At 41.2% G+C, this 19,630-nt stretch overlaps 1 pseudogene; it reads left to right on the top strand.

The window, feature by feature from the left end:
* The first annotated feature begins 18,190 nt into the window (after positions 1-18,190).
* LOC128566451 (POU domain, class 5, transcription factor 1-like) lies at positions 18,191-19,031 on the top strand (annotated as a pseudogene).
* Positions 19,032-19,630: the final 599 nt, after the last annotated feature.

Here is a 19,630-nt window from a genome sequence, read left to right as displayed (position 1 = left end):
AGAATGTATATTCTTTATCTTTGGGGTGGAGTGTTCTATATGCGTCTATCAAGCATAATTGTTCTAGGGTCTCATTTAAATCTCTTATATCTTTGTTTAATTTCTGTTTAGAGGATCTGTCCAGCTCTGTAAGAGGTGTGTTAAAGTCCCCTGTTATGATGGTATTATCAGATATCATATTGCTCAGACTGAGTAAGGTCTGTTTCAAGAATCTGGGAGCATTTAAATTTGGTGCATAGATATTTAGAATTGAAATGTCTTCTTGTTGTAGTTTTCCCTTGACCAATATAAAGTGACCATCTTTGTCTTTTTTGACTTTAGTTGCTTTAAATCCACATGTATCTGAAAATAAGATTGCAACTCCTCTTTTCTTCTGAATTCCATTTGCCTGAAAAATTGTCTTCCAACCCTTGACTCGGAGCTTTAATTTGTCTTTTGAAGCCAGGTGTGTTTCTTGCAGACAGCAAATGGATGGCTTGTGTTTTTTAATCCAGTCAGCCAATCTATGTCTCTTCAGTGGGGAATTCAAGCCATTAACATTTATGGAGATAATTGATAAGTGTGGTAGTATTCTATTCGTCTTATTTGGTGAGAGTCCATTGCTTAGTTTTATCTTTTGCATCAGTGTGGAGGTTAGGTTCTGTCCTTTGATTTCTGAGTTCTTACTTTGCTGCTGATCCATTGTGGTGGTCAGTGTGCAGAACAGGTTGAAGTATTCCCTGTAGAGCTGGTCTTGTTGTGGTGAATTTCCTCAATGTTTGTATATCCGTAAATGATTTGATTTCTCCATCAATTTTGAAGCTTAGCTTAGCAGGGTACAGAATTCTGGGCTGAAAATTGTTCTGTTTAAGTAGATTAAAGGTAGATGACCATTGTCTTCTTGCTTGGAAAGTTTCATTAGAGAAGTCTGAGGTCACTCTGATGGATTTGCCCCTGTAGGTCAACTGGCGCTTACTCCTGGCAGCTTGCAGAATCTTTTCTTTTGTCTTGACTTTGGACAGGTTCATCACAATGTGTCTTGGAGAAGCTCGGTTAGAGTTGAGGCGACCTGGGGTCCGATATCCCTCTGAAAGCAGTGTGTCAGAATCTTTGGTGATGTTTGGGAAATTTTCTTTTATAATATTCTCTAGTATCGCTTCCATTCCTCTGGGGCATTCTTCTTCCCCTTCTGGAATTCCTATAACTCGTATGTTGGAACGTTTCATAAAGTCCCATAATTCTGACAGTGAACGTTCTGCTTTCTCTCTCTTCTTTTCTGCCTCTTTTACTATCTGAGTTATCTCAAAAACTTTGTCTTCTACCTCTGAAATTCTTTCTTCTGCATGGTCTAACCTGTTGCTGATACTTTCCATTGCATCTTTAAGTTCCCTGATTGACTGATTCATTTCCTTCAGCTCTGTTATATCCTTTTTATATTCTTCATATCGTTCATCTCTGATTTGATTCTGTTTTTGGATTTCCTTTTGGTTATTTTCCACTTTATTAGCAGTTTCCTTCATTGTTTCCATCATTTCTTTCATTGTTTTCAACATGTGTATTCTAAATTCCCTTTCTGTCATTCCTAACATTTCTGTATAGGTGGAATCCTCTGCAGTAGCTACCTCATGGTCCCTTGGCGGGGTTGTTCTGGACTGGTTCTTCATGTTGCCTGGAGTTTTCTGCTGATTCTTCCTCATGAGTGATTTCTTTTATCTGTTTCCTTGCCCTAATTTTCCTTTCACTTCCTCTTGCTCTTTAAGTTCTCGTGCCTGTGGACTAAGGGTTACAGGACCAGAAAGGTGAGAAGGTTGAAGAGCAAAAAAGGGATGAAAGAAAGGAGGACCGAGTGATAAGAAAAAAAAGAAAGATAGAGAAAGGAGAGGGGGTAGGGATAAGGAATATTGACAAAAAGAAGAGAGGCACAGAAAGAGGGAGACAGGGCAATATAGGTGTACAGTAGGGTACTTTGACACAACCTTAAAAAACCCCACCTTCTGGGGGTTGGGTGCCCAGTTGGGTGGTTCCCTTGAGGTCAGCAGCTCTTTGCTAACCTGGTCAGACACAGTACCCCACCTCCACCAAGTAGAGAGGAAAGACAAAAATGCTATAACTCAAACCAAAACAAGCAAACAGAAAACTTTATGGCGATAAAATTGGGTGAAAAACCAAGTGATAGCGGTAGAAACACTAGCAAAAATGAAGTTGTAGTTATTAAAAAAGGCAGCAATGGGAAATTATAATTAAACTAGAAAAATTGAGAAAGAAAAAGGGATCTGTATGGAAAAGATTGAAATTAAGAAACAAAAGAACATCAACAACGTCAAAATAAACAAACAAAAAAACCCAACCAAACAAAAAAAAAAGAAAAAAAATACACAACCAAAAACAAAGCAGTTTGTATATGTTGATGAATATTGTCTGGGCAACACGTGGTCTTTTGGGGTATGGGATGTTAGTCACAGTTTCGATACGACTGGAGGCTGCCGATTTCTCAAACCCCAGCAGGTAGACACCCTAAATCTCTCTTCAGCCCACTTAAAAGGCACTTTGAACTTGTAAACTTGCTGAGCAGAAGCTTTCCCAGCTTTCTCGCTGGAATCGCTGCTGAAGTGGCTATCCACTTACTCAGTGTGCCAAAACCAGTCTCACTCTGCCCCTGAGGGTTAGGGCTGCAAGGCGGCTCAGACCCCACCCTTAGGCTACTTGGTTGCTGGGTTACCAGCTCCCACCCGTTTCTAGCTCTGTGACCCTGAGGGCGGAGCTTGCCGGGGCAGATCACTGACAATGGATCCGTGTGACCCACCGCCAAACACTATTAGCTCCGTCTGGCTCAGCGGCTCAGACTGGGGCCCTAGACAACGGCCAAAGTTCTCCGCACTCCCACTCAGGCCTTCCCCAAGGCAGTTCAACTCAGTGCCAAGTCCAAGGACATCAAAAGAGTTCACAGGTAAGGCCTTTCTGGTTTGCAGTCTCGCTGCTACTGAACTTACAGTTGTGGGCGGGTTTAGACGGGTTGAACACACGCGACCACTTGCCGGTTTTCCACTGTTTTAGTCCTCCTCTTGGGGTCCAGAAGTCTCTCGCTGACTCCCTGTATCCTCATAGGAGTGATGATAGGCAGTTCCCACCAGCCAGAGATGCCTGGAGTCCTATCTCCCCAGACTCACGGTGCCCAGATGCAAGGAAGCTGTTACTCGGCTGCCATCTTGCTCCGCCCCTAGAAATTAATTTCTAAAATGTTGAAAATAGGGCAGTGCCTGTGGCTCAAGGAGTAGGGCACGGGCCCCATTTACCAGAGGTGGCAGGTTCCAACCCCGCCCCAGCCAAAAACTTTTCATTCTTCGCGTATCAGCCGCCATGTTATTTTTTCAATTGTAAACTTTATGAGATCTCAATATCCACCAAATATTTCCTATGAAAATTTGGCACCCTAGATGAAAATGTGCTGTAAGTATATAGCACACTGGAGTTTGAAGATTTGGTAGTAAAGGAAAGAAAAAGAATGTGCAATCAAGCATTGATAATTTATGCTTGTTACATATTAAAATGATAATATTTTGACTATTTGGGGTTAAGTAAAATACATTACTAAAATTAATTTCATCTGTTTCCTTTTTTAATTTGACAGCTAGATGATTTTAAGTTATGTTTGTGACTTGCATTTATTTCCATTGAATCACAGTTTTCTGGGTTTGAAGGAGAGAGAAAGCCTATCATGAAATTCATGTTTTGACATCAGTTTTAAAGAAGGGATTGGATTCATTAGGGGAGAGGGCAGAGGGCACAGTAGGACAGACAGGTTGCATAAGGCTGTGCTGTGAGCTGATGCCAGGTGTGTGGGTTATGAGGGAGAGCCCACTGCTGTGTTCAGGGTCAGGAGCTGTTGGAAGGGCCGGTCAGAATGCCAGAACACCCTAAGTGAGATGTGCCGTCAGTACAGGATGATCAGACTGGCTCTGTGGGCCATTTTTCATCCAGTTGGCCTGGAGGGAAGCTTTTGGGCGGGGCGTTTCCCCCGGTGCATCACTGAATCTCACTAAAGAGCAGCTTTCGTGATACAGGCAGTCCCTGAATTACAAATATCTGGTTTATGTATGACTCAAACTTATGAATGGAGGCTATTATAGTGATAGGTAAAGGTATCTGTTCCAACTTACATACAAATTCAACTTAACACATCTACAGAACCTGTCTTGTTCATAATCTGGGACTGCCTGTATTTATGTGGCTGTAATGTGCAAAAGGGGATAGAGTGGAGAGAACTGGAAACAGGGAGAGATGTTCTGGAAGTACCCTGTGGGCAGAAGGAGTGCTTTGGTTTGGCCCAAAATCCAGAAAACAAACAAGCAACAATGACAAAATAAGCAAAAAAGCAACTAATAAAAACTTTATGAAATTCTTTTTTATTTTTATTTTTGAGTCCCACTCTGTTGCTCAGCCTAGGGTGCAGTGGCATCATCATAGCTCACAGCAATCTCAAACTTCCAGGTTTGAGGGATCCTCTTGCATCATCCTCCCGAGTAGCTGGGACTATAAGTACCTGCCATGGTGTAGTAGAGACAGGGGTCTCATTCTTGCTCAGGCTGGTATTGAACTCCTGAACTCAATTAGACTCAGCCTCCCAGAGTGCCAGGATTATAGGTGTGAGCCACCGTGCCCAGCCCATTCTTACACAAATTGATGTAGGCCTTATTCATACTCTGCTTCCTGCAAACTACTCTTTCATGAACTAATTTCCTCCCCTTGAAGTTTTTTTTTTTTTTATTGTTAGGGATTCATTGAAGGTACAATAAGCCAGGTTACACTGATTGCAATTGTTAGGCAAAGTCCCTCTTGCAATCATGTCTTGCCCCCATAAAGTGTGACACACACCAAGGCTCAACCCCTCGCCCTCCGTCCCTCTTTCTGCTTTTCCTCCCACCCCATAACCTTAATTGTCATTAATTGTCCTCATATCAAAATTGAGTACATAGGATTCATGCTTCTCCATTCTTGTGATGCTTTACTAAGAATAATGTCTTCCACGTCCATCCAGGTTAATACGAAGGATGTAAAGTCTCCATTTTTTTTTTAATAGCTGAATAGTATTCCATGGTATACATATACCACAGCTTGTTAATCCATTCCTGGGTTGGTGGGCATTTAGGCTGTTTCCACATTTTGGTGATTGTAAATTGAGCTGCAATAAACATTCTAGTACAAGTGTCCTTATGATAAAAGGATTTTTTTCATTCTGGGTAAATGCAGGATCAAATGGGAGGTCTAGCTTGAGTGCTTTGAGGTTCTCCATACTTCCCTCCAGAAAGGTTGTACTAGTTTGCAGTCCCACCAGCAGTGTAAAAGTGTTCCCTTCTCTCCACATCCACGCCAGCATCTGCAGTTTTGAGATTTTGTGATGTGGGCCATTCTCACTGGGGTTAGATGATATCTCAGGGTTGTTTTCATTTGCATTTCTCTAATATATAGGGATGCTGAACACTTTTTCATATGTTTGTTAGCCATTTGTCTGTCATCTTTAGAGAAGGTTCTATTCATGTCTCTTGCCCATTGATATATGGGATTGTTGGCTTTTTTCATGTGGATTAATTTGAGTTCTCTATAGATCCTAGTTATCAAGCTTTTGTCTCATTCAAAATATGAAAATATCCTTTCCCATTGTGTAAGTTGTCTCTTTGCTTTGGTTGTTGTCTCCTTAGCTGTACAGAAGCTTTTCAGTTTAATGAAGTCCCATTTGTTTATTTTTGTTGTTGTTGCAATTGCCATGGCAGTCTTCTTCATGAAGTCTTTCCCCAGGCCAATATCTTCCAGTGTTTTTCCTATGCTTTCTTTGAGGATTTTTATTGTTTTGTGACTTAAAATTAAGTCCTTTATCCATCTTGAATCACTTTTGTGAGTGGGGAAGGGTGTGGGTCCAGTTTCAGTCTTTTACATGTAGACATCCAGTTCTCCTAACACCATTTATTGAATAGGGAGTCTTTCCCCCAAGGTATGTTCTTGTTTGGTTTATCGAAGATTAGGTGGTTGTAAGATGTTAGTTTCATTTCTTGGTTTTCAATTCGATTCCAAGTGTCTATGTCTCTGTTTTTGTGCCAGTACCATGCTGTCTTGACCACTATGGCTTTGTAGTACAGACTAAAATCTGGTATGCTGATGCCCCCAGCTTTATTTTTGTTCCAGAGAACTGCCTTAGCTATATGGGGTTTTTTCCAGTTCCATACAAAACGCAGAATCATTTTTTCCAAATCTTGAAAGTACGATGTTGGTATTTTGATAGGAATGGCATTGAATAGGTAGATTGCTTTGGGAAGTATAGACATTTTAACAATGTTGATTCTTCCCATCCATGAGCATGGTATGTTCTTCCATTTGTTAATATCCTCCGCTATTTCCTTTCTGAGGATTTCATAATTTTCTTTTTAGAGGTCCTTCACCTCCTTCGTTAGGTATATTCCTAGGCATTTCATTTTCTTTGAAACTATGGTGAAGGGAGTTGTGTCCTTAATTAGCTTCTCATCTTGACTGTTATTGGCGTATACAAAGGCTACTGACTTGTGGACATTGATTATATATCCTGAAACATTACTGTATTTTTTGACAACTTCTAGGAGTCTTGTGGTTGAGTCTTTGGGGTTCTCTAAGTATAAGATCATGTCGTCAGCAAAGAGGGAGAGTTTGACCTCCTCTGCTCCCTTTTGGATTCCCTTTATTTCCTTGTCTTGCCTAATTGTATTGGCTAGAACTTCCAGCACTATGTTGAATAGTAAAGGTGACAGAGGACAACCTTGTCTGGTTCCAGTTCTAAGAGGAAAAGCTTTCAGTTTTACTCCATTCAGTAAAATATTAGCTGTGGGTTTGTCATAGATAGCTTCAATCAGTTTTAGAAATGTGCCACCTATGCCTATATTCTTCAGTGTTCTAATTAGAAAAGTATGCTGGATTTTATCAAATGCTTTTTCTGCATCTATTGAGAGGATCATATGATCTTTATTTTTGCCTCTGTTAATATGGTGGATAACGTTTATGGACTTGAGTATGTTAAACCAGCCTTGCATCCCTGGGATGAAACCTACTTGATCATGATGAATGACTTTTTTGATGATAAACTGTAATCTATTAGCTAGGATTTTGTTGAGAATTTTTCCATCTATATTCATGAGTGAGATTGGTCTGAAATTCTCCATTTTGTTTGGGTCTTTTCCTGGTTTTGGTATCAGGGTGATGTTTGCTTCATAGAATGTGTTGGGGGAAGATTCCTTCTTCCTCAATTTTTTGGAATAATTTCTGCAGTACAGGAATAAGCTCTTCCTTGAAGGTTTGATAGAATTCTAGTGTGAAGCCATCTGGACCAGGACATTTTTGGTTGGAAGATTTTTATTGTTTCTTTGATCTCAGTGCTTGAAATTGGTCTGTTCAGGAGGTCTATTTCTTCCTGGCTAAGTCTAGGGAGAGGGTGTGATTGCAAATATTGATCCATTTCCTTCACATTGTCAAATTTCTGGGCATAGAGTTTCTGGTAGTATTCAGAGATGATCTCTTGTATTTCTGTGGGATCAGTTGTTATTTCCCCTTTATCATTTCTGATTGAGGTTACTAGAGATTTTACTTTTCTATTTCTCATTAGTCTGGCCAATAGTTTATCTATTTTATTTATTTTTTCAAAAAACCAACTCCTTATTTCATTAATTTTCTGAATGATTCTTTTGTTTTCAATTTCATTGATCTCTGATTTGATTTTGGAGATTTCTTTTCTTCTACTGAGTTTAGGCTTAGATTGTTCTTCTTTTTCCAATTCTATAAGATGGCTTGTGAGATTGTTGATGCTCTCTCTTTCTGTTTTTCAAATGTATGTATCTAAAGTGATAAATTTTCCTCTCAAAACTGCTTTTGCAGTATCCCACAGGTTTTGGTAGCTTGTGTCTTCATTGTTGTTATGCTCAAGGAAGTTAATGATTTCCTGTTTTATTTCTTCCTGCACCCATCTGTTATTCAACAGAAAATTGTTTAATTTCCGTGCCTTTGTGTGGGGTTGAGCGTTTTTTTTAGAGTTGAGTTCTACCTTTAGTGCCTTATGGTTTGAGAAGATACAACGTAAAATTTCAATTCTTTTGATTCTGTTGATATTTGTTTTGTGTCTCAGGATATGATCAATTTTGGAGAATGTTCCATGGGGTGATGAGAAGAATGTATATTCTTTATCTTTGGGATGAAGTGTTCTATATGCGTCTATCAAGCACAGTTGTTCTAGGGTCTCATTTAAACCTCTTAAATCTTTGTTTAATTTCTGTTTAGAGGATCTGTCCAGCTCTTTAAGAGGAGTGTTAAAGTCCCCTGTTATGATGGTATTATCAGCTCATATTGCTCAGACTGAATAAGGTCTGTTTCAAGAATCTGGGAGCATTTAAATTGGGTGCATAAATATTTAGAATTGAAACGTCTTCTTGTTGTATTTTTCCCTTGACCAATATAAAGTGACCATCTTTGTCTTTTTTGACTTTAGTTGCTTTAAATCCACATGAATCTGAAAATAAGATTGCAACTCCTCTTTTCTTCTGAATTCCATTTGCCTGAAAAATTGTCTTCCAACCCTTGACTCGGAGCTTTAGTTAGTCTTTTGAAGCCAGGTGTGTTTCTTGCAGACAGCAAATGGATGGCTTGTGTTTTTTAATCCAGTCAGCCAATCTATGTCTCTTCAGTGGGGAATTCAAGCCATTAACATTTATCGAATAATTCTTAGTGTGTGTCACACTTTATGGGGGCAAGACATGATTGCAAGAGGGACTTTACCTAACAATTGCAATCAGTGTAACTGGCTTATTGTACCCTCAATGAATCCCCAACAATAAAAAAAAAAAAAACAACAAACATTTATCGAATAATTGATAAGTGTGGTAGTATTATATTCGTCTTATTTTGTGAGAGTCCATTGCTTAGTTTTATCTTTTACATCAGTGTGGAGGTTAGGTTCTGTCCTTTAATTTCTGAGTTTTTACTTTGCTGATGAGCCATTGTGATGGTCAGTGTGTAGAACAGGTTGAAGTATTTCCTGTAGAGCTGGTCTTGTTGTGGCGAATTTCCTCAATGTTTGTATATCTGTAAATGATTTGATTTCTCCATCAATTTTAAAGCTTAGCTTAGCAGGGTACAGAATTCTGGGCTGCAAATTGTTCTGTGTAAGTAGATTAAAGGTAGATGACCATTGTCTTCTTGCTTGGAAAGTTTCATTAGAGAAGTCTGCGGTCACTCTGATGGATTTGCCCCGGTAGGTCAACTGGTGCTTACTCCTGGCAGCTTGCAGAATCTTTTCTTTTGTCTTGACTTTGGACAGGTTCATCACAATGTGTCTTGGAGAAGCTCGGTTAGAGTTGAGGCGACCTGGGGTCCGATAGCCCTCTGAAAGGCGTGTGTCAGAATCTTTGGTGATATTTGGGAAATTTTCTTTTATAATATTCTCTAGTATGGCTTCCATTCCTCTGGGGCATTCTTCTTCCCCTTCTGGGATTCCTATAACTCATATGTTGGAACGCTTCATAAAGTCCCATAATTCTGACAGTGAACGTTCTGCTTTCTCTCTCTTCTTTTCTGCCTCTTTTACTAACTGAGTTATCTCAAGAACTTTGTCTTCTACCTCTGAAATTCTTTCTTCTGCATGGTCTAACCTGTTACTGATACTTTCCATTGCATCTTTAAGTTCCCTAATTGATTGTTTCAGTTCCTTCAGCTCTGCTATATCCTTTCTATATTCTTCATATCATTCATCTCTTATTTAATTCTGTTTTTGGATTTCCTTTTGGTTATTTTCCACTTTATTAGCAGTTTCCTTCATTGTTTCCATCATTTCTTTTATTGTTTTCACCATGTGTATTCTAACTTCCCTTTCTGTCATTCCTAACATTTCTTTATAGGTGGAATCCTCTGCAGTCGCTACTTCATGGTCCCTTGGAGGGGTTGTTCTAGACTGGTTCTTCATGTTGCCTGGAGTTTTCTGCTGATTCTTCCTCATGAGTGATTTCTTTTATCTGTTTCCTTGCCCTAATTTTCCTTTCACTTCCTCTTGCTCTTTCAGGTCTCGTGCATTTGCCGGTGGGTTTAGACTGATTGAACACACGTGACCACTTGCCGGTTTTCCACTGTTTTAGTCCTCCTCTTGGGGTCCAGAAGTGTCTCGCTGACTCCCTGTATCCTCACAGGGATAATTATAGGTAGATCCCACCAGCCAGAGATGCCTGGAGTCCTATCTCCCCAGACTCACAGTGCCCAGATGCAAGGAAGCTGTTACTCGGCCGCCATCTTGCTCTCCCTCAATCCCCTTGAAGTTTTTTTTTGAGACAGTTCACTATGTCACTAGAGTGCTGTGGCATCATAACTCATTGCAACTTCCAACTTTTGGGCTTAAGTAATTCTCTTGCCTCAGCCTCCCAAGTAGCTGACTACAGGCTCCTGCTACAATGCCCGGTTATTTTTTTTTGTTGTAGTTGTCATTGTTGTTCAGCAGGCCTGGACCAGGTTCGAACTCGCCAGCCCTGGTGTATGTGACAGGTGCCCTAACCACTGACCTATTGGTGCTGAGCCTGAAGTTTTTTTTTTTGTTTGTTTGTTTTTTTAATGTTTATTTTTAACTCTCGTGTGGTTACAATGTAACCTGCGCGATGTCCTAAAGTCTGGGGATGGAGGTATGTCAATCACTTCACAAGGGACCTGGTCAGTTTGCTCATTGGTGGGCAACCATGAATCTCCATAGGTTGAACTCAGTAGTGTCAGAGTCACAGTAAACAAGTATTTTGAGAAGTGAATATTAGTTTCTGGAGATGTCCTGGAAGGGTCATGGATTATATCTAAAACTGTAGAACAGGAAGGGTTTCTTTTTGATGTCATCCAACCCAATTTTTCATCTCATGAAAGAAATAGCCCAGAGAGGTTCAATGACATAACCAGTGTCACACAGCTAGTTAGCAGCAGAACCAGCCGAACAGTAATTAGAACCTGAGCCTTCAGTTTTCAGTGCATCTGCCACCATGCCATGTAGAATGCTGTCCATTAGGAACATCAAACAGACCATGAACCTAGAAAGTTAAGGTCACAGGATGAGGAAGTGTGAAAGGTAACAGTTGGGCCTATCTATATATAGAGACAGATGATCTGAGCATAGCAGTCCTAGGGAGAAAAAGGCACATGGCCTCTGTTCTCTCCAATGTAGCTCGCAGAAGTGTCATTGGCTGATCCTAAATGGCTTTTGGACAGCTGCTCAGTGTTGGGACATGAGGGAGGAACACTTAATCCTCACTCTGGAGGGCTGCAGGGTGGAGGGCCAGTTCTATTACCTTCTTGGTAGGTTTTCAGCATCACAGCCTCTTCCTTTACAGGTTTGCCAGGGAGAAAGAATGAGAAGACTACAGTAGGAGAGAGATGGTGAGAAAAAAATAGGAAAGGTCTAGGGGAGGGCTCAGCTTAAATGTAGATGTTCAGAACATTATGGAGGCTCTTTAAATAGACCTCTCACAGGTGAACACACAGACAGAGAAAAGTCTCCCTGTGCTCCAGGGAACTAAGTAAATAAGCACAGACGTCACATGTTCAGAGTTGGATGGGGCTGGGGTGGACCGGGAGCTCAGCACAAAGTACAAGAACGTCTTTGGTTTTAATTGCCAAGTCCTGTTCTATTAGAGATGGCACCTGTGGAGTTGCTCATATTTCAGGAAATATTTTCTGCTTAGAGACCTTCAGAGGAAAATCTAAAAATCCAGCATCAACTCCGAAGCAGAGCAGCATGTGAGCCATGAGTAGAGTTTGTGAATAGTTTAAGATTTCTTACAGAGTCCTTCTGACAGCGTGTGTTTTATACATTTTCCTTGATAATAGGAGCCCAATGACTGTCCTCCAATGATTGGAGAATTAATCTTTGTAAACCAACCCCTAACCTCTGGGAAAAAACTACATAAGCTGGTTTCCTCCAAACCTTGCTGCATCCTTCAACTTGAGCAGACCCTGGGCAAGCATAAAATAAGAACAGAAACACAAGCAAAGGCCATGTGTGGCTTTAGATTAGACACTAAACCTCAGACAGTTGTTAAACTTCTTGAACTCTCTGGCTTCAGTCCAGGTTTGAAAGCAGGTCAAACAGGTCAAGCTGAGAGGAGAGCACACAGTCTTTTGTTCTCAGTATGCTTTGAAGATTGTTTCAGGGTTAATGTTTGACTTTGGGTCTTAACTATTTTACGCCTCAATTTCATCACATACAAACAACACATAAATCTTGCAATGAAAGAAAATCACATTATCTCATACATGTGAATAGTATCAACTCTTTCTTTCGGAGAATAAGGCAAAATGGAGGAGTTCAGAGTCTAGAGCAGCGTGGCCCAATAGAGGTATAATGTGAGCCACAAGTACAGACCACATATGGAGTGTATACTTTTCTTTCTTTCTTTTTTTTTTGCAGTTTTTGGCCAGGGCTGGGTTTGAACCTGCCATCTCCAGCATACGGGGCCAGTGCCCTACTCCACTGAGCCACAGGCGCCACCTGAGTGTATACTTTTTCTAATTGCCATATTAAAAAAAAATAGGTGAAATCAATTTTAATGACATTTTATTTTATCCAATGTTATTAAAAATATTATCTTAACATAGAATCAATATTTTAAATATTATTAGTGAGATAGTTTGCGTTCTTTTCTTCAGGTAAGTCATCAAAATATAGTGTGTATTTTACACTTACTGCATTCCTCAATTCAGACTAGGTACATTTCAAGTGCTTAATAACTATATGTGGCTAATGTATTAGGCAGGGTGGCTCTAGAGTTAAATTGCACTGTCTTAGGAACTGCTTGATCTCCAGCAAGTTATGAAGCATTCTGTGCCTCAGTTTCCACATATATAAAATGGGAATAATAATAGTATTTACTTTATTGGGTTCATCATGAAGATAAGATATGTAAATATAGTATAACCTCTGTAAGCTGACCACCGAAGGGATTGTAAAAAACTGGTTGATAAACTGGTCAACAAATGGAGGTGGTCAACGTAAGGAACTAGGCCTACTGTACTGATGACGTACATGTGGTGCATGTCCAGTCTATGAAAATTAGGTCAATGAAAGGAGGTAGTTAGGTAGTGTAGGGAGGTGGTCAGCTATGGAGGTTCTGTTGTATATTTAAAACCCCGAGTGCAGTGGCTGGCATAGGTTTGATCAATCTGTGTCAACTATCATTATTAGTTTTGGGAAAAGTATACATAAATGTGTTAATTTGAAATCAAGTGAAATTGAGTTGAATTTAGAAGTTAGATTTTTTTTTTCTTTTGGGACAATTATTTAGCAGCCCAAACCAGGAAAACATACTTGAAATACTTTATTCTTAGCCATTTTTAAAATGTATGATGTCCTCTCCCTCGCTCTCATGGCAAGGGAAAGTAAGAATAGTTCTAACTTGTTAATTTTTACTGCACTTGTCAAAAAAAAATTAATACAGCTGAATAGTTTTGTGGGATTATAGTGTTTGGAAAAAACGCATGCATTTAGATTTTGAGGAATATAATTTCAATCTGGGAGCCTTTAAAAAAAATAAAGTATTCAGTTATGAGCTGGAATTTCTTGCCTACTTTTCTAAAGAGTTTGACGTTGGCTGACAGCCATTCTGCATCCTCCTTGAGTCCCAGGTGCACATCAAAGGAGTGGAGATACGCCTGGTGGCCACAGAGGCCAGTTTGTTATGTGATTTCTTAAGTTCTTCTTTGACACCTGCGAATGAGCATAGGAGAGGTAAAAAGTTTGATCAGGCCAAGTTATCAGGCCTTATCCACATATGGCCAAGATTGAGACATATCAGTGTCACATGGTACGTGGGTCATTACAGTTTTGAGATACGCAAAAATCAAGAAATGTAAAATCCACACAGACAGAAACAAATGAAGCCCTCCCAGCAACAGTGATAAGCCAAGCAAGTTGAAACTTGCACCGGTGAATCAGAAAGGACGGTGTTGACTGTTTCTTGGAAGTGAAATAATGGACCATTACATAGTCTGTCTCAAAACTTTCATGATGACTTACATATTAAGATCCACTAGAAGTCAGGAAACTGGTATTTGGGGTCCATTCTGTCCTTGTCATCAGTCTTAGTGACGGCATCCAGCTTTTCTGTGGTGTTCACTCTCCACGTCTGCCCATGCCGTGACCTTGAATAAAGTGCACATTCATTGCTTCAAAGTACATTTGCATCTTTCACAGGTTGGAGTGATTTGGGGGCAGTTAAGGAAAAAGATCTGACCACGGAAGGTGGTCACAGACGACAAGCTTTATTGGGGGGTGTGTGGACAGTGTTGCATGAGAAGGGAAGGTCCTTCATTGCTTGAGATGTCCAGAGGTTCCAGGGGCCCAACCCCCAGAGGGGGGGAGGGGAAGGGAACTCCCAGGGAGGGGGATCTAGGTGACAATCCTCAGTAGCACAGTGGGACATCTCCAGAGATGCCCCAAAGGGCAATAGCAGTTTGGTGGTGTTGTTCTATCTTATCAACAGCCAACAGGTGTGGGATGAGGATTCAAGGAGTATTCAAAACAGGTGGGCTCTCAATGGCTGAAAATCGACTTATTTAGGTTATTTTAAAAATAACTGGGCATGTAAAAATTTGAGTTTGGTGCCACAGTCTTTAGAGCTAATGAGTCTCAGGTTGCAGTGGAGGGACAAATGACTGAGGGTCCAAACACAGAAGCCGTCTCTGACCCATTTATGTAGCAATCTTTCATTCCATGTAAACAGTACAGTTGGCTGGAGAGACCACAGGGGAAAAGCTAGGGCTCTGGCTGTGGCTGTACTATGGACTGCCTTGCTGTCCCTTGGGCTATCACTCAATCTCTGGAGGTCTCATTTTCCTCATCTATAAAATGGGGGTGGAACCAGCTGACTTCTCAGTTTCTAGATCAAAGTATTTATGACTTTCGTATTCTGGAAGCTTCCTAACCATGGAAGACAGGGCATGTTTTACCATTTGGTGAAGGCCATGCAGAACAGAGAGGGGAAAGTGTCTGGATTTACATCAACACTCTCCTGGTTCCTCACTGAGAACTGGATTAGAATGCAGGTTCCTGGGTGTCTCGATCCTTTGTGTTTTCTATTACCCTGCTGAGTAAATAAGGGAATCTTCACAAGATGATCTAGAAATGGAATTAAAATTCTGCCACTGCACATTAAGTGTGGCCCAAGCTGGAGATACCCTGTGTTTAAGATTTATAGCAATACCATGATAGTACCATCCTACTTTCTTTACACGTTTACATTTATAAACATTTGGAGTAAAAGAACTATAGCACCACTGTTTTAGGATTGTTTTGCTTTTAGTTATCACCTTACATTTGTTTATATTTTATGACTTACCAAGCTTATTCCTACCTGTTATATCGTTTATTCCCTCTGTGGCAGTGTATAGTAGTGGGCTGGTATTGTTTTAACAATCAGCTCTCTCCAGAGGAGATTTGCTCACTTTTGTGGTGTAAATACTCTCAGCAGGGCTAATTTGGGGCTGCCAACAGGAGGTCACCCACTGCAGGGTTGGGAAGAGGTATGCACAAAGCCCTTGGAGCTGTGCTGTCTGCTTTGGCATGATGCAGAAAGTGAGGTTCAACCAGTGTACCCTACTCATACCTTATCCATTCATAAATTCTAGATGTAAATCACCGATCACATTTGTAAAAACATGCTTAATGCTTGTTCCCACTGGCTCATCACTCTATGGGTATAGAACTGTGTTCCCCACTTTTCTCAGGACTTAATCTCACTTTATCTGCTGCTTTCTATAAAAGCACATAGCTGATGAAAAAACCACGCCTGGGGACATTGGGCCCAGGTTTCAGTATTTCTTATACATCCATGGTGCTCAGTTTTACCCTGTGTTGTTTTCTCAAGAGTAGAGTCTGAAGTTTCACTTCTAACAAAGATCTTCTCTGCCCTGGTTATTACTATGAAGACTAATTACCACTTTTAATAAAGAATATAAATTGCCATCATGGAGACTGTGCTTGAGAAACACACTCTGTTTTACTCACCATTATTGGTGCTGGAGAGTTTGTTTGACTTCCTCTTATGGTCATTAGCCAAGGAGAGTTGCTTTCAGAAAGGAGGGAGGTTTACCTAAAAATAAATGAGTTTTAAAATCTTTATCCCCAAACCTGTCTAAATTGTAAAAGAAATCACTCTGGAGAGTCAGGGAATATTTTGGCCCTGAAAACGTCTATATTTGACTGTCCTGGAACAGGGTGTTCTTTGACTATTAAACCATGTCTGTTTGTTTCCGGCTCTAACATTTCAGAGGACTTTGTGGCCCTTCCTTCCAGACCTGAGTTTAATTGGAGAGTTAATTATCTGAGCAAGGACATGTAAGCCAAGTTGAGTTTGGGGGAGAAGCCTGTGATCTCCATTCCACTTCACTGAATAAGAAAGTCTTTGTTGATTATGATTTTACATAAGCAAATGTTCCATATAGCAGAGGGAAGAAACCAGGCAGAGGAGCCTGAAACAAGATCATGTTTAGCTAAGAGGAGGACAAAAGTTCCTTTATCTCTTTGCAATAACTTAGCCTAGGAAGACCTGAGGCTGGAGCTGTGAAAAGCTCAGTTCTGTTCCAAGCAGGCATTTGGGCTACTCAAGCAAAACAGGAAGGAGGGCTCTGAGCCTGGCCTCAGTCTTGATTCCTGATTAGCATGTGCTTCTCAGATGGAATTCATAAGCACCTTGAATAATTTATCCCTCTTCTCATTCCAGAAATTCTTTAGTTAGGTTTTTTCAAAAGTTTCTTTCTTTCTAATCCACACAACCCAGGCTACTAGACTGTCTTCACTAATTCATGGTTTCCATGGCAACCAGCTGAAGGATCTATTCAAGTCCATCTACAATAACCTTAATGAAAATGATGTAACATCACTTGAAATCTCTTCTCTACAGCAGCAGAAATGATTTCCTACATTTCTAATGACTATCTGTCTCTTAAAGAACCTTCTCTACATCACAAATTTTACACATTCTTTTGTTTTCGAGATTCCTATATCTTAGTAAATTACTGTTTCTCTACAGGGAAACTGCAAATATTAACTTTAGTTTCCTCATCTGAAAAATGAGGAAAATAATAACATTCCTAAACATTCCTACTTACGTACAGGATTAGTTCAATGGAAAGATAATGATGTGCAGGGGCTGGAAATACGTAAAGGAGCACCCAGCGTGGGTTATTACAAGTGTTGCCTGAGAGCTTGAAGGTTGTGCAAAGGCGACAGGGAGACTGGGAATAAGAAAAGTAACCACACCGCAAAGAAAAATGGCAACTGACACTCAAAGTAATTATTCAGCTTAAGGACTATGGAAACGGAGGTCCGGGCCCATCTGAAGGTAGCAGCTGCTACTCAATTTCAGCCAATTGTTGTTTTGGGGGAATATGGAGTCAGTGTTACCAGTTCTGATTTCATTTTAAGGAAGAACCAAAAATCTAGATCTTTAAAATTATTCCTAATTTTAAGATTCAGGCAACAAAATCCACACTAAGTGCACACGGATGTCCACGTGCACATACACCTTGGGTGGAGCAAACAATACAGAGGGTGTCCAGAAAATGTGTACACATTTTAAGAAAGAAAAAGCTGTATTAAAATTATAATACTCAAAATACAAGTCATGTTGAGCACCTCTGATAATTGCAGAAGTCAAACGTGACTTGAGTATTACAAATTTAATACAGTTTTTGCAATCAGTGTAACCTGGTTTCTTGTATCCTCAATGAATCCCCAACAATAAAAAAAAAAAAGAAAAGAAAAAAATAGTACTTTGACAAAAAAATAAAAGAAAAACAAAATAAATTTAATACAGTTTTTTTTCTCTCTTAAAATGTGTGTACATTTTTTTAGCACCCCATGTACATATTTGTTGTCTGGGCGTAACCTGCAGGCAGCTGGTTTGAGACCTTACCTGTAAGATATTGTCAGAAGTGTATGAACATTTCACCAGGCCCCCGGCTTGGGGGGCCTTCCCTCCATATGGCTGGACACCTGGCTTCCGATTTTGCCTTTTTGCCCCTGCCGGGTGATGGAAGCAATGGGTCAAGGGGGCAGGAGGGTTGACCCTCAGACCTGGCTAAGGTTTCAAGGGCCAGAAATCAGGCTGGGGGTTGGGGCAGGATTTGCGTGGGGGCGATTCCCCTATGCCCCCACTGCATGAGTTCTTTGGGGTGTGTGTGTACTATGGACCTCAAGTTGGAGTGCGGCCAGCACCCCCAGGTAGCCTGGAGACCTCTCAGCCCAAGAGCGAGGCAGGAGCCACAGTGGAGAGTAACCCTGAGGGGCCTCCCCTGAGCCGTGCACTGCTCCTCCTGGTCCCGTGAAGCTGGTGCAGGGGAAACCAGAGCACAGCCCCAAGGATGTCAAAGATCTACAGAAATAACTCCAGCAGTTTGCTTTCATCTGAAGCAGAAGAGGATCACCCTGGGTATACCCAGGCTGATGTGGGGCTCACCTGGGGGTTCCCTTTGGGAAGGTGTTCAGCCAAACCACCATCTGCTGTTCTGAGGCTCTGCAGCACAGTTTCAAGAACACGTGTAAGCCGCGCACCACTGCTGTAGGAGTGGGTGGAGGAAGCTGACAGCCATGAAAATATTCAGGAGATAAGCAAAGTAGAGACTCTCGCGCAGGCAAAAGAGAATGAGTACCCAGACCCAGCGAGGCCGCCTGGAGAACTCGTCCCCGCAGGGCTGGAAACCCTCACTGCGGCAGACCAGCCAACTGGCCCACAGCCTGGGCTCCAGAAGGATGTGGTCCGAGGGCGGTTCTGTGACCGCAGCCAGCCCAGCAAGCAATCAGGCAGCGACTAGTGTCAGCGGGAAGACTTTGAGGCTACTGGTCTCCTTTCTCGGGGCTGGGGGGAACCAGTGTCCTTTCCTCTGGCTGCAGGGCCCCATTTGGTACCCCAGGCAATGGGAGCCCTCACTTCACCACCCTGTATTCCTCGGTCCCTTACTGTGAGGGGGAAGCCCCCCCCCCACCCCCAGTCACCACAGTGACATTCAAACTGAGGTGCCTTTCCTAGGAATGGGGAGGGACAGGAGAAGGGGAGAAACTGGGGAAGGAGAGCCTGGAGTTGTACCAGGGCTTTTGGGATTAAATTCTTTAATCACTAAGGAAGGAATTGGGAACACAAAGAGTGGGGGAAAGGAGTTTTGGGGGAGCTGGATGGAAAGAAGGTGAATTTCAACTCCACTCTGGATTTTAATCTCCACATCACTTATCACTTTGTTCTTAAATAAAGTAGCCTGGGACACAGTAAAAAATAAAAAAAATCATATGTATATCTGGAATGAGCTAGATATTACCTCCTCTGTTTGTTTAATCTTGTAACAGGCACAGATTATACTCAGTCTCACAGAGCTGTTAGGAATTTATTGAGAACCAGCTGGGCACCATAGCTCAGTGATTAGCACACAGGCCACACACAGGGGCAGGGAATATGAACTTTCCCTGGGCCTGGTTAACAACAACAAAACAAGAAAAATGCAGAAATTTGCTGAGAACTATGGGAAAATGCCAAGAAATGAAATTTATAGGGAGGTTATGTTGGCTTGATGTTGGGAAGAATTTATTGAGAATCTCTAATGAGAATCTCTGGATGAAAGATGTATGGACCAAGGA

The sequence above is a fragment of the Nycticebus coucang genome, chromosome 15 (assembly GCF_027406575.1).
Source record: "Nycticebus coucang isolate mNycCou1 chromosome 15, mNycCou1.pri, whole genome shotgun sequence".
NCBI classification, from domain to species: domain Eukaryota; kingdom Metazoa; phylum Chordata; class Mammalia; order Primates; family Lorisidae; genus Nycticebus; species Nycticebus coucang.
Note: the sequence above shows the minus strand (reverse complement) of the source record. Positions and strands in the feature narration are given on the sequence as shown.